We start from the raw sequence: 15594 nt of genomic DNA on the forward strand, positions 1-15594 counted from the left end.
ATATGAGCTCCAAATAAAAAAGCTAACACACATCTGTAAAACGACTCCATCAAAAAATCTACAAATAAAAAACCTAGAGAAAATATGGACGAGCCATCCACACAATGCGACAAACACGAGAAACCCACTTCACTGACACCCTCGCGCACAAAATCGCAAGCAGCCAGCGCAACAACCAGCGCAGCCACAGGAACAAAAATAAACCACATGAAACCGATTTCACCCATCACCACAACAGATGGCGCAAAAAGCAGCAGTCAAGAGGTTACCAAACATCTTTATATCATCGGGGACGAACAAGTAAGAGGATTGGCATCGCAAATTATTAAAGCAAGAAGAAACAAATTGGAAAACTCATACAATACTATTGCCCAAATTATGACTGAGGCAACGAGTACAGAAATATTGGAATATTGTAATTTATTAAGTAAAAAAAATACTAAAAATGATTTTGTTATTTTGAGTATTGGAACTCATGATAAAGACATTAATAGATTGCACTCGAACATTTGTATAATATTGCATACATTGAAAAATGCCCAAGTAATAATTGTACCTGTCAACTCAAATCGTTATTTAAATGAGAAAACTTTAAACTATAACTTACATATGTGGCCAAAAAATTTTAAAAACTGTACTTACATCGTTTTTAAACCAAGCCATGGTTTAAGTTTTACTAACTATTTACAGTATATTACATTTAAGATAAATATATGCATCGATTTTGCTGACTATGATAAACGATTTTTATTTTTTGAAGTTATTAAAAGGCACTTAAAAATATCTAAAAATATAGATAACAAAAAAAAGGTATGCACGCCATTAAAAAAAGGAACAATACCTTATTATTTTCCAAAAATATGAAAGGATCAATCAATTAATCTAAACACACCTACAAAAGCAAGTGATTCATTTTTTCGAGTCTAAGTACTTTACAATCATGCACCAAAATATACATGGTTTGTTGTCAAAAAAGGAACTACTGGAACTTACTCTATTAGGTATAAGACGAAAAAATAGCAATCAAAATCAAAAATCAAAATCAAAATTTTTCAAAATCAAAATCAAAATTATCTTTATTTGTTTAGACTAATTAAATTAGTTCTTGCAAATCGTCAAATGCTCTTAAGGAGCCTATACATGTCTCATTCTTTTTTTGCCCTACCAGCGCTTCGAGACAAACATTTGGCAAGTGCTGAGAAGAAGCGCCGCAACAAACTCAGTCACCACTGTCTGCCGGTTTAAAAATATAAAAAATATAAAAAAGTAGGAAGTTACATACATTCAGAAGCAAGTTACTTACCACGCGCTCCCGTTGATAGAAGGTGGCCTTTAAGACGCCCATCTAGCACGAGACCGCGTGGCAGTTTTGAATATATTTCTTTAGTGCCGTGCTAATTTCTAGGTTAATTGTTGCGTTTTGATACATATATTTTATGTCAGGTATATCTTTCCTTGACCAGTCCCCGAAGGCATCGCCTGTTCACAGACATGACGTGTGTCAACCAGCCATCGCTTCACTCGACCATATTATAGGGAATGTAACGACCCGCCTCACACGCCACTACCCCAGAGACATTTTAGTGAGCATGACAAGTCTAAGATATCCTTCTGGCTAAGTGCCAGATATAAAACTATTTAGGAGACAAGGCAAGAAAACTCTAGAGAGAAAAGCAAGGCACCATAACAAAACCGTGTGGTAGTTTTAAATAAATTGTATATACTTATATTTAGTGCCGTGCCACTGTCTAAGTTGATTGTTAATTAATTGTTATGTTAAAAAATTTAAGGTAGGTATATTGTAACGGTTAGCGTTACCGCTGACCTTTATCTTAGATCTAAATTCTAATTTATTTACTATTATCTACCTAAATAAATAAACTTAAATAATAATATATCTAAATCTACGTAAACTACCTAACTAAATAACTTAATTAAATAAATTAAATAATTCATATTGTTCTACACTAATAAAATAAATAAAATAATAAATCTACAAGCAAACCCGCGCGAAACAAGTCGTTCGAGAATTCTTTTGTTCTCTGTCGAGCGGGCGGACTGTTTTTTTATGCATGCGCAAGCGACGCGCCTACGGCCGCGATGCTCCCGCCGCGTCTCCTAGTCCGAGCCAGAGCGTTATTGAGCACGGACGTATCGCTGTCCGTCACCGCCGGACCCGCGATGTACGTAACCTTATAAAACTACAAATATGTAATCGCGTATTGGTGAACCCCGCTACCGGGTGAGTGTTGCAAAAGTATTTTTAATGCCTAGATTTTATACTTGTGCTAAATGTAAGTACCTAGCCGCCATTTTGTTCTTCAGGTGTGCAATCCATGTGCTCAGTGTATCTGGACGATGTCATTTCGTAATTTTAACTGTTGCTTCAATTGTTACTCGTAATATTTTACATCTTATTACATATTAAAATATTAAATGAATCGATTTTACGAAATGACATCGACACGTCATGACCTTACCATGACCTTGGTCGTACTGTAAAGACACTTTCTAAAATCTATTTAATTTACTAAATTGAACTAATCTAATCTTATTCTACTGTTCTAATTATTCTAAATTATTGCCTACCTATATTGTTCTAAAATTAATTGCCTACATAGATGATATGCTAAATTATTTTCTACCTACATAATTTCATATTTTTGCCTACTTCACTGCAATCACTTTCACTGCACCTATTATAATTCTGTTTGACTGCCACATCATTACATCACCATTTATTACTAAAATCATTCCATCTGCTTCGCTAGTATTTTGATGTCGCAGTCAAACGGTTGAGCTGGCAACTGCTTAAATATGCCGTTTGATTCGCAGGGTTCATCTCCACCTTCATCTTCTTCTACCTACTACACCATGCATGGTCACCGCTGCCGAAACTACCATCTGGCTCTTCAACCCGGCAGAGCTGCCTACCGTGTCGGACGGCCCGTGCGCACACTCTAAGTGGCCCTACACCACAGTGCGTACGGCCCTAACCGTCTGGCGCGTCGGCGACTCTGCGGGATTACCACCAGCGAAGAACCAACCCACATCACCATCAATGCTAGCGAGGACAGTGGTTTGAATATACTACCACCGGTGACGAATCTCGTGCAATACGATAGTTTGCTCGTAACCCACTCCCTAAGAGTTCTCACTTCTTTAAATCTAAATAAATTACTTGTTAACCTAAACTATCTTTTATTTCTCTAAACAACTAATCTAAATTCTATTATGTCACCTGGCTCAAAAGCAACCAACCGTGACAATATCTTGTCTTGACCAGTCCCCGAAGGCAGCGCCTGTTCACAGACATGACGTGTGAACCAGCCATCGCTTCACTCGACCATATTGTAGGGAATGTAGCGACCCGCCTCACACGCCACTACCCCAAAGACATTTTAGTGAGCATGACAAGTCCAAGATACCCCTCTGACTAAGTGTCAGATATAAAACTATTTAGTAGACAAGGTATGAAAAGTATTATATTATCTGTGGTATGAAAACTCCAGACAGAAAAGCAAGGCACCATAATATAATAGAAAGAGATGGCAATTAATGTATCTATACAATTAATTAGGTACATTGTGAGAGCCTGAGAGACTTATTTCCAAGGTAATTTATCATTAAGCAGCTCATGTAACCCCGATATACTATGTTTCACAGAAACATTTGTAAAAACGGGTGATGAAAAAATATACATTTAAATGCTTATGATTTAGCTACTTTTTTCTCGAGACCAAGTAAAAGGGGGGGTTTATTTGTTGAACAAAGATACCCCTTCCCAGCGGTTTCCATAGTAATCGGAATAGGTTGTGTGATTCTTTCAGGCAGTGCATTTTCGCATGTCGCGGGCGCTATGGAAACCGCTGGGAAGGGGTATCTTTGTTCAACAATTACGTCGAAACTAATAGACGTAGACTAATAAATTTACATTCGTTTTGTAGAATAGCTCAAATACTAATAATACAATGCAAATAAAACATACCTTAACGACCCGGTTTTTCTTGTGTTGGAAAATAACTTAAAAAGAAGTGAAAAAAGTCATGTTTTTTTCTAATTAAATCCATTTTTACTCCCTTAAAATGTATGAAACTTGTATCTGTTTTCTACTTCTGCTAATAGATAATTTTATGGGACAATATTATTTGATCCTCTAAAAACTAATTGATCTTTTTTGTATGTGCACTTTTAAAAATAAATGATGTATTTTATTATATTTTATCTTTATATTAATTATTGGGTCTATATTAGTTGATCTACGGATAAATTATGAATGATCTTCATTTAAGGTAACATAATATTTATGTTTAACATACTCTTTTAATATTTCGTTAACAAAAATAATATTTGATCCTCTTTTTTAGTTATTGATCTTTAATTTTGTTAATTTGATGATTTTTATATCAAGTTTGCCTTTTAATATTGATCATCTAATAAATACATTTCGATCTATGTATAACTTAACTTTAAAATATATTTCATCTAACTAAAAATATTATTGGTTAATATTTTTAATTAAAAAATATCTTTTAATTTACGCGGTACTTTGTGGTTGAGTGACAATCGTCCGTCATTGGTTACTAAGTTGGCCAAGGGCTTAGCGGCCAATAAGCAAGCAGAATGGTACATTGCCATGTTTGTTTAAATTACAAGCTTTGTTAGTTTGGGACTAGAGGCGCTATGTAAAATAATTTTTTACTTCTGAACCCGACATCATAATTTTTACCTCTTTACTTTTTTTCAAATCGCAAGGTTGATTTTCTCTTAGTATACCGATCTCGACCGTGATCAGTGACCATAAAGTCATCTGTCAACGGGTCGATTAGACAGGATAAAAGCACTAAACGATATTTGTTTACTTTTAGTGCGACATCGGGTCGTAAGGACCTGATAAGTTTGTTTTCCAAATATTTACTGTGTTTGACGAAACAATTGCAAAACAATATTTATCTTTCGTACTACTGAAAAGACCGAATATATCCATCCCGCACCAACGCATCCAGCACCTAAGGTCAATTCGACCCGATAACGCAGTGTGAACGTGTTAAGTATGCTTTTTTAAGGCATGTATTTAAATGATCTTTTTAAATTAGCAAAAACGGCAATTAAAAAAATCTAAATGGTCATCTATTTTAATGATTGATCCTCTTTCTTTGAGACATAAAATAAATGATCTCGATCGATATTTTAATCTTTTTTGTACTACGCAAAAAATTATTGAGATGTAAAAATTATATCTGATCGTAACTTGTTGGTCCTCAAAAATAAGAGAAATGAGCACCAAATATTCAATACTAGTGACATCTCGCTCGCTCAGTCCTTTGTTGCTCTATTCCGCTAGGGAGGTAATAAGCCTGGTCTGCGAGCACGTAGAATTTTGTCCAATGACCCCAAGCTACCCATCCTTATCGCTCGCGCGTAATTATGTTGCTGTCGCGCTGATGCTATCAATTAAAAGAAGATTTTTTTTCTTTTATTAATAAGCAATGGAACAATACGTAAGCATAATTGCATAAAAAAGGAAAATAATTTCGTTTAAATAAAACCGACTAAAAATTAAACTGCGAAAAAGTATACACTAAAAGTAGAAAAATAATTTTACGTTATCTCCAATATTGTCGAAGTTATCGCTGGAAAACTTAACAAAGTATCGTATACTTTTTATTTAAAATTAATCAGTAATCGGAATAAGTGAATACTTAAAGAAATATCGATTAAATTTACAGATTATTGTCTATGACTCACAAGTTACAGCACTGATGTGTCAGAGACAAGTCATAGACAATATGGAGATAACACATGATTTTAAACGTCAAGTCAATTTGAGAAGTCTCACAAATTTTCATCGTCCACGTATTTTGCTAAAATAATTTGTTTCAAAGATTGATTTCAAACTTGTATAAACGTGAAAATAAAGTTGGTTTCATGGGCTTGTTAAATAATGTGTATGATATTATGAACACGTAAGTGATTATGGTGTAATTGTGTATGAAAGTGTTTGTTTACATCTCTGCTGGATTCTAAAAAATCAAGGTATAGCTAGGTTAGTCGCGATTCAGTCGTACTAAGGAAATGTTCTCCGATATTTTGGATAATGCGTCGTTACGTGCAATAAAACAAGTGAAACGAAGAACTACAGGAACAATGGAGTCATTTACTACATGTAAGTATTGCAAATCCATTGGTATTTTGCTTATAAATAAAAAAAACTAAACATTTTTACGAACGAATTCAGTGGCGTAACAGTAACTGCGATATCGAAATCAATGGTGATAAAAATTCTAACACGCTTGTACATTGACGATTTAGTTAGCAACCACTTTATGTCATGCTCAACTACTGCGCAATGTATTTAATTTCTTCCGATATCCACTGTCGTAGGAAAATACACAGTACGGCCGCATGTGCCGGTCGTAACATAGTGCCGTGCTCGTGTTCTAATGCGGTTTCCTATTATCGATAAATAGAAGTAAATTATAATTTTCTATTTTGTAATTTTAAATAAAAAAATGATGTGTTACTTGCGATTATAAGATTTTACAAAAAAAATAATAACAGTAGAAGTAATTAGTAACTGTCAACTATGTAATTACTATAAGAGCTAGTTGAAAGCCTAATATAGGCATTATTTTTGATAAACATATGCGGTACGCAGATCGCCATAATTAAAAAATAAATGCGTGATAGTAGTTAATAATAACGTACATATTTTTTTTTTTTTTTTGTGATAATGATTCCTGCAATCAGTCGCCAGACTATAATCAGATATGTTGAGTGTCATTTTATTGTTAAAGAGCAGCTGGCCTATGCCTAAGCTGTCTTCTTAAATTACGTGGTTTCTTTTTAGCCTTTTAACCACGTTGTCATTCTCCAGTAATCCGTAGGCGAGTGGATTGGGGTGATGAGTAAGACGTTCGATGTGCAGTTTCTTGTAGCGCTCTATTTCTGTGGCCACGGTTTCAATGTTCAAGTACTCGTGTATTTCACAATTCCTCGTGAACCACGGGTCATTCGCAATATTCCTCAATATGTTGTTCTGCACCCTTTGCAGGCACGCGACATTACTCTTGCTGGCAACTCCCCACAACTGGATACCATATGTCCATATTGGCTTCAGGATGGAATTGTATATCAGAAGTTTATTGTCCAGGGAGAGAACCGAATTCCTGCCCATCATCCAATATAGATTTCTGAATTTGTGGTTAATTTGGTCTCTTTCATTTTTATGTGGTCCTTCCAAGTCAGCCGTCTATCCAAATGAAAGCCGAGGTATTTTACACAGTTGGTCTGAGGCAGAACATTCCTTCCCAGGCAGACGGGGGGACAGTCTCCTCTCCTCAGGGTGAAGGTTATGTGGTTGGATTTCTGCGCACTGGCTTGTATACGCCATTTATGAAGCCAATCCGACGTAGCATTCAGCAGTCTCTGAAGCTTTTCACTCGCTGATATAGGGTCTTTGTCTGCAGCCAAGAAGGCAATATCGTCAGCATATGTAGCAACCGTGACATCATCTGAAGTCAGCAGGTCTGATGTATAAATATTATATAAGACCGGTCCAAGCACCGACCCTTGGGGAACACCGGCGTTAATGGGATACAGGGAAGATCTGGCCTCTCCTAGCTTGACCTGGAATAGTCTGTCAGAGAGGTAAGATTCCAGGATGTGAAACACTGAGTGTGGTAATCTTTCCTTGATCTTGCAGAGCAATCCCTTGTGCCACACTCGATCAAAAGCCTGTTGTACATCTAGAAACGCAGCGGAGCAATATTTTTTACTTTCAAAGCTTTGCCTTGCAGAATTGTATACACGATGAACCTGTTCGATGGTCGAATGTGCCTTTCGGAAGCCAAACTGGTGCCCAGGGACAATATCAAACTCGCTAGAAAAATACCGAGTCTTTTCAGAAATATCCTCTCCCATAGCTTTGAGAGAACTGGGGTTAAGCTTATGGGTCGGTATGACGAGCATTCATGTGGCGGCTTGCCGTCCTTATGTATCACTAGCTTTCCGCCCGCGGCTTCGCCCGCGTGGAATTTTGTCTGTCACAGAAAAACTTTATCGCGCGCATCCCTGTTTCAAAAACCAGGATAAAAACTATCCTATGTTCTTTCCCGGGACTCAAACTATCTCTATGCCAAATTTCATCAAAATCGGTTGCGAGGTTTAAGCGGGAAAGCGTAACAGACAGACAGACAGACAGACAGACAGACAGAGTTACTTTCGCATTTATAATATTAATAGTTGGGATTGTGATACTTTTTTAAATAATTTGATTTGTATAAATTATTTTTTTGTCTATATCAAATAATCTTCAAATTATTTTGTTTATGGTACTTATTTTTATTAAATTGTAGTCAAAGGATGGAAACTATTTAAAGGCACTTGATGTTCAAAGATTTATTTTTTATTAAAAAAGCATACTTAACACGTTCACATTGCGTTATCGGGTCGAATTGACCTTAGGTGCTGGATGCGTTGGTGCGGGATGGATATATTCGGTCTTTTCAGTAGTACGAAAGATACACATTTTTTTGCAATTGTTTCGTCAAACACAGTAGGTAAATATTTGGAAAAAAAACTTATCAGGTCCTTACGACCCGATGTCGCACTAAAAGTAAACAAATATCGTTTAGTGCTTTTATCGTGTCTAATCGACCCGTTGACAGATGACTTTATGGTCACTGATCACGGTCGAGATCGGTATACTAAGAGAAAATCAACCTTGCGATTTGAAAAAAAAATAAAGAGGTAAAAATTATGATGTCGGGTTCAGGGATGACAGAAGTAAGAAATTATTTTACATAGCGCCTCTAGTCCCAAACTAAGCAAAGCTTGTAATTTAAACAAACATGGCAATGTACCATTCTGCTTGCTTATTGGCCGCTAAGCCCTTGGCCAACTCAGTAACCAATGACGGACGATTGTCACTCAACCACAAAGTACCGCGTAAATTAAAAGATATTTTTTAATTAAAAATATTAACCAATAATATTTTTAGTTAGATCAAATATATTTTAAAGTTAAGTTATACATAGATCGAAATGTATTTATTAGGTGATCAATATTAAAAGGCAAACTTGATATAAAAATCATCAAATTAACAAAATTAAAGATCAAAAACTAAAAAAGAGGATCAAATATTATTTTTGTTTACCAAATATTAAAAGAGTATGTTAAACATAAATATTATAATACCTTAAATGAAGATCATTCATAATTTATCCGTAGATCAACTAATATAGACCCAATAATTAATTTAAAGATAAAATATAATAAAATACATCATTTATTTTTAAAAGTGCACATACAAAAAAGATCAATTAGTTTTTAGAGGATCAAATAATATTGTCCCCTTTTTTAATAAAGAATAAATCTTTGAACATCAAGTGCCTTTAAATAGTTTCCATCCTTTGACTACAACTTAATAAAAATAAGTACCATAACATAATTATTTTGAAGATTATTTGATATAGACAAAAAATAATTTATACAAATCGAATTATTTAAAAAAGTATCACAATATTGAATATTTGGTGCTCATTTCTTTTATTTTTGAGGACCAACAAGTAACGATCAGATATAATTTTTACATTTCAATTTTTTTTTGCGTAGTTTAAAAGAGGTTAAAATATCGATCGATTTCATTTATTTTATGTCTCAAAGAAAGAGGATCAATCATTAAAATAGATGACCATTTAGATTTTTTTATTTGCCGTTTTTGCTAATTTAAAAAGATCATTTAAATACATGCCTAATTTTATTGGCTATCGCATGATATAAAATTTTTGCTTATTAGTGTTAAGCTACCCACGCTTTCACTTGTTTTTGAAGGAAGAGGTGAAAACTAAAAATTAAAAACTTAAATCCTCGTAATTTTGCGAGAAATGGGTCAAGCCCCAAATTTGAAGTATTTTCATCGATAAAATTGTCCATAGATTACGCCCTTAAAGTTTGATCACTACAAACCCGGACACACTGTATAAATATGTGCGAAACCAATCAAACTTCTACAAGGTTACTTGACATTCTAAAAAAAATACAATTTGAAATTACACATTACAGTACCTACCAGAGGAAATTCTTGTCTCGATCTCATAATTAGTAACATCCATCATGCGTCGGGATCGATACTGCCACTATGGCTATCAGATCATGACACTGCACAGGTGTTGAAATTCCAGGTAGATTATAAAAATGAAAGTCCAAAAATTATTTACACATACAATCGATGTTACTCAGATGAAAATATTGTGAAGTTTGGGCAACATTTAGGCAGTTTATCATTCTCAGATGTCTATAAACACAATAACTTAAATGAAGCATTTGATGAATTTTATGACATATTTTGTCTGCTCTATGAGCAATGCTTCCCAATAATTAGGATAAAACGGACGACTTCTAAAAAACTAACATGGATAACGAAAGGGTTACAAAAAAGTTGTAAAACCAAGCGCACACTTCGCTATAAATATTGTTGAAATAGTTAATCGCAAAGATCTACTACTAGCGCCCTCTATTATGTGCTCATGCAATGTATAATTATTAAAAAATAATTCTGTCACTTTTCTCTTGTCACTGCAAATTGTTGTTTCATTCTATTTTTCCTAAATCCAAATTAACTGATATTAGGGCAGTAATATCATAAAAATAAGCAAATCTCCCATTTTGATCCGTTAACCATCAACAACGAACCATTAAACCAAGTAAAATCTGAGAAATATCTGGGTCTTACGCTTGACAACCGCCTCACCTGGAAACCTCACATCGAAAAAACTCGTTCTAAATTAACATCCCTTATGTCTATTCTCCGTGGCAACGTTCGCTGCTTCCCCATGTCTGTTCGGTACACTATATACAACTCCTTAGTGAAACCCCACCTGGATTATTTGATCGAAGTTTACGGTAGCGCTCCCAAAACGAACTTGAAAAAACTACAAACATCGCAAAACAAAATTATAAAACTACTGTTCCAATTTCCCTACTTAACACCAACAACAGAAGTCTATAGGAAAACCGGCTTAATGTCAATAGCTCAAATGTATAAATTTAATACATGTTTACTTGTACACAAAATATTAAGAAAAACTATTCACACACAACTATCATTTATAACAAAATCACAATCACAAAAGCGTTCCTTAAGAAGACCTTACGATATTCAATTACCGTCACCCAGAACCAATTATGGCAAGAAAAATATAATGTACGAGGGGGCACAACTATTTAACGGGCTGCCAAATGATATAAAAAATACGCAATCTTTTTTCTCGTTTAAAAAGAAATTAAAGCACTACATTACAAAACACTTTTTAGAATTCTCGTGAAAAAAAAAAAAAAAAAAAAATCAATCTGGTTCATTGTACGAGCACATTCATTCATTCACATTCTCGCGTTTTTATTACTTGTAATGTAGGAAAAAAAAAAAAAAAAAAAACCGGTCACATAGCAACTGTGATAGCAACTGTTGAGCGTTACGTAATGGAAGCCAAGCAGGTTGCTGGTTTTGTAGTTGCAGTGTGGGTAGGTTAAGAATAAAACTACACTTGAATTTGAAAAAATATAGCATTTGAGCGGTTTGTTATTATTTTATTTTAACTTCATTATTTTCTGTACCTAGTTTCATTTAATACATAAATGAAACGAGCTTGTCTGTTGCGTGCACTTGCTGCTTATTTATTATAAAGTGTATTCTGTATTTTTCTTATAAGTGAATATAATTGTATTCTTTTAGAAAAATAAATATCTAAAACCATTAAACCATATTATAAATAATAGGAACATTCAACAGGTTATGGGCCATTATTGTTCCTCAGATAATAAAATTAGTGTCTTACCGAAACAGTTCCGTGATTCAGTTGGATAAAGTTTACCGAACGTCAACAGCGCAACCGCGCCGCGTAGGATTTCTATTTTTTCAGCTTTTTCAGCACAATCAAAAATCATGGCCTCACAAATTTCTATTGGAACTATCGAAAAGCTGGTGGGCCGAGAAAATTACCCTACGTGGAAATTTGCAATAAAAAACTACTTGGAACATGAGGACCTATGGGAAACAATAGAACCGGGTGCCGACTATAAATATGACAGTAAGAAGGATGTAAGAGCCAGGTCCAAAATAATCCTTTTGATAGACCCTATCAACTATGTCCATGTGCAGGAGGCAACTACAGCGAAGCAGGTATGGTCAAAATTAGAGAAAGTGTTTGATGACTCCGGGCTAAGTAGGAAAGTGGGTTTGTTGCGAGATTTAATATCAACAAATTTGGAGAACAGCTCTGGTATTGAGGATTACATAAATAAAATCATGTCAACTGCTCATAAGCTCAGAAATATAAATTTTGTAGTAGGAGACGAGTGGCTCGGTACATTGCTACTCGCTGGCCTCCCCGATGTCTACAAACCGATGATCATGGCTATTGAGAGTTCAGGTGTGTCAATTACTGCTGATTTCGTAAAGACAAAGCTGTTACAGGATGTAAAATTATCAGATTCTCCAGCCTACTATATTAAGTCAAATAAATCACAAAATATGTCAAAGTCCCATAAAGATTCACCAGATAACTACCAAAAGAGAGGCCCACGTTGTTATAATTGTAATAAATATGGTCATATTAGTAAAAACTGCTACTTTCAAAAGAAGAAGAATCAGACTAATAATTCAAAAAACATATATTATGCGGCTTTTTCTGTTGCAGAGTCCTTGGATAAAACTAGATGGTACATCGACTCGGGAGCATCGCAGCATATGTGTAGAGAGAGATAATGGATGTATGATGTGTCTCCTACAACAGTAAGCAGTATAAAGGTAGCAGATAACAAAACCGTGGCAGTAGAAGGGTGTGGTAGTGTGAATTTGCAGATAAGGGACTCCAAAGGCAGACCTCAAACAATTCAAGTAAGAAATGTGCTGTACGTACCTTCCTTGACAACCAATCTTCTCTCTGTAAGTCAGATGACAAAAAATGGATGTGAAGTTATATTTGAGAAAAAATATTGCAGAATTTACCAAAATAAGAGATTGATTTTGTCAGCTTTACAACAGAACAATATGTATATGTTGAAAGATATTTCAGAAACATCTGCATTATTGTCAACAGTAAATGAGAATGATATTAATTTGTGGCATCAGAGGATGGGCCATCTCAACTTCACTGACTTACAGAAAATGGGAACCTGTACTGAAGGAGTAGAATTTGATAAAAAAGATTCTCAGATTTGCACAACATGTATTGAAGGTAAAATGACTAGACTGCCTTTTAAGAATATTGGTACTAGAGCATGTGAACCTCTCCAATTAATCCACACTGACCTTTGTGGCCCGATGGAGACCAGCTCTTTAGGAGGTGCCAAGTACTATGTCTCCTTTATAGAGGACTATAGTAGAAAAGTATATGTCTATTTTATGAAAAACAAATCTGATACATTAGAAAAGTTTAAGCAATTCAAGAACTTAGTAGAAAATGAGACTGACAAAAGAATAAAAGTATTAAGATCAGACAACGGCAAAGAATATATAAACAAAGAATTTGAATTGTTTTTAGAGAAATTTGGCATTCAACATCAGACCACCAATCCGTACACTCCGGAACAGAACGGATTAGCGGAGCGAATGAATCGCACGCTTGTAGAAAGAGCTAAATGTTTGATCCTGAATTCCAGATTGGAGAAATCATTTTGGGCGGAAGCAGTGTCTACAGCTGCTTACTCAATAAAACGATCACCAACCAAGGCCCTGGACTACATGACGCCATATGAAAAGTGGTCTGGTAAGAAGCCAAACATTAGTAATTTGAGAATTTTTGGATGTGATGCCATGGTACATGTGCCTAAAGAAAAAAGGCAAAAATGGGATTCCAAGGCTATCAGAATGCTGTTTGTTGGCTATTGTGAGTACACAAAAGGATACAGATTTTATGACAATGATAAGAAACAAATATATAAAAGTAGAGATGCAATATTTCTGGAGAATAAAATTAAAAACAACAGCATAATTGTGCCACTATCTGATTTGCAGCAAAATGAATCTGATGACTTATCTGGAAAGGAGACTCACAGCGAGCCTTCAACTGATACACCTGACACTCCGATTTCAAGGACCATAATTCATAATGAGAAGACAAAAATGGGGGAGGCTTCTAATGACGATGAGAGCTATCACACTGATGATGCTGATGATGAGTACACACCAGAGAAAAGAATAAGTGATGTGATACCTTCGAAAATGACATTGAGACCTCGAAATAAACAAAATACCTACTTCTGTGAAGACTTGAACGAGCCAAAAGAAGCAACAGCTTTTTTGACTAAAGAACCTGACACTATGGAAGAAGCTCTTTCAGGCCTGAATGCAAACGAGTGGAAAGATGCCATGAATGATGAATTCGAGTCGCTCCTGCAGAACAACACATGGACATTGGTTACTCTACCAGAAGGTAAAAGAGCTATTCCCTGTAAATGGGTCTACAAAATAAAAACTGATGCTAATGGTGAAATTGTGCGCTACAAAGCAAGATTGGTCATCAAAGGATTTATCCAAAAGAAAGGAATTGATTATAATGAGATATTTGCTCCTGTGGTTCGACACACTTCGATCAGATACTTATTAGCATTGGCTGTCAAGAACAATTTATTTATAGAACAAATTGATGCAAAAACCGCCTTCCTGCAAGTTGACATTGACACGGAAATATATATGCTTCAACCACCATCTTTCGAATATGGAGAAGAAGTCTGCAGATTGAATAAATCCATTTATGGGCTGAAGCAGGCACGCAGACAATGGAATCTGAAACTTACATCTGTGTTAAAAGAACTGGGGTTGAAAAGTACATCTGTGGACCCGTGTTATATCATAAAACTCAAAATGGAAATATTCTATACAGTGTGTCCGGGCATGTAGTGATCAAACTTTAAGAGCGTAATCTATGGACAATTTTATCGATGAAAATACTTCAAAGTTGGGGGGCCTGACCCATTTCTCGAAAAATTACATCGATTAAAGTTTTTAATTTTTAGTTTACACCTCTTCTTTAAAAAACAAGTGAAAACGTGGGTAGCTTAACATTAATAGGCAAATATTTTATATCATGCGATAGCCAATGAAATTATCTATTAGTAGAAGAAGAAAGCAGACACAAGTTTCATACATTTTATGGGAGTAAGAATGGATTTAATTAGAAAAATACATTACATTTTTCACTTCTTTTTCAGTTATTTTCCAACACAAGAAAAACCAGGTCGTTAAGGTATGTTTTATTTGCATTGTATTATTAGTATTTGAGCTATTCTACAAAAAGAATGTAAATTTATTAGTCTACGTCTATTAGTTTCGCCGTAATTGTTGAATAAAGATACCCCTTCCCAGCGGTTTCCATAGCGCACGCGACATGCGAAAATGCACTGCCTAAAAGAATCACACAACCTATTCCTATTACTATGGAAACCGCTGGGAAGGAGTATCTTTGTTCAACAATTACGTCGAAACTAATAGACGTAGACTAATAAATCCGTACCGCGCGGGAATAACTTGACATCTCGACCTGCACTTTTTTTTTTTTATTAGCTTAAACGTTTCCTCTACCTTATACCCTT

Source organism: Ostrinia nubilalis, assembly GCF_963855985.1.
Source record: "Ostrinia nubilalis chromosome W unlocalized genomic scaffold, ilOstNubi1.1 SUPER_W_unloc_3, whole genome shotgun sequence".
NCBI lineage: Eukaryota > Metazoa > Arthropoda > Insecta > Lepidoptera > Crambidae > Ostrinia > Ostrinia nubilalis.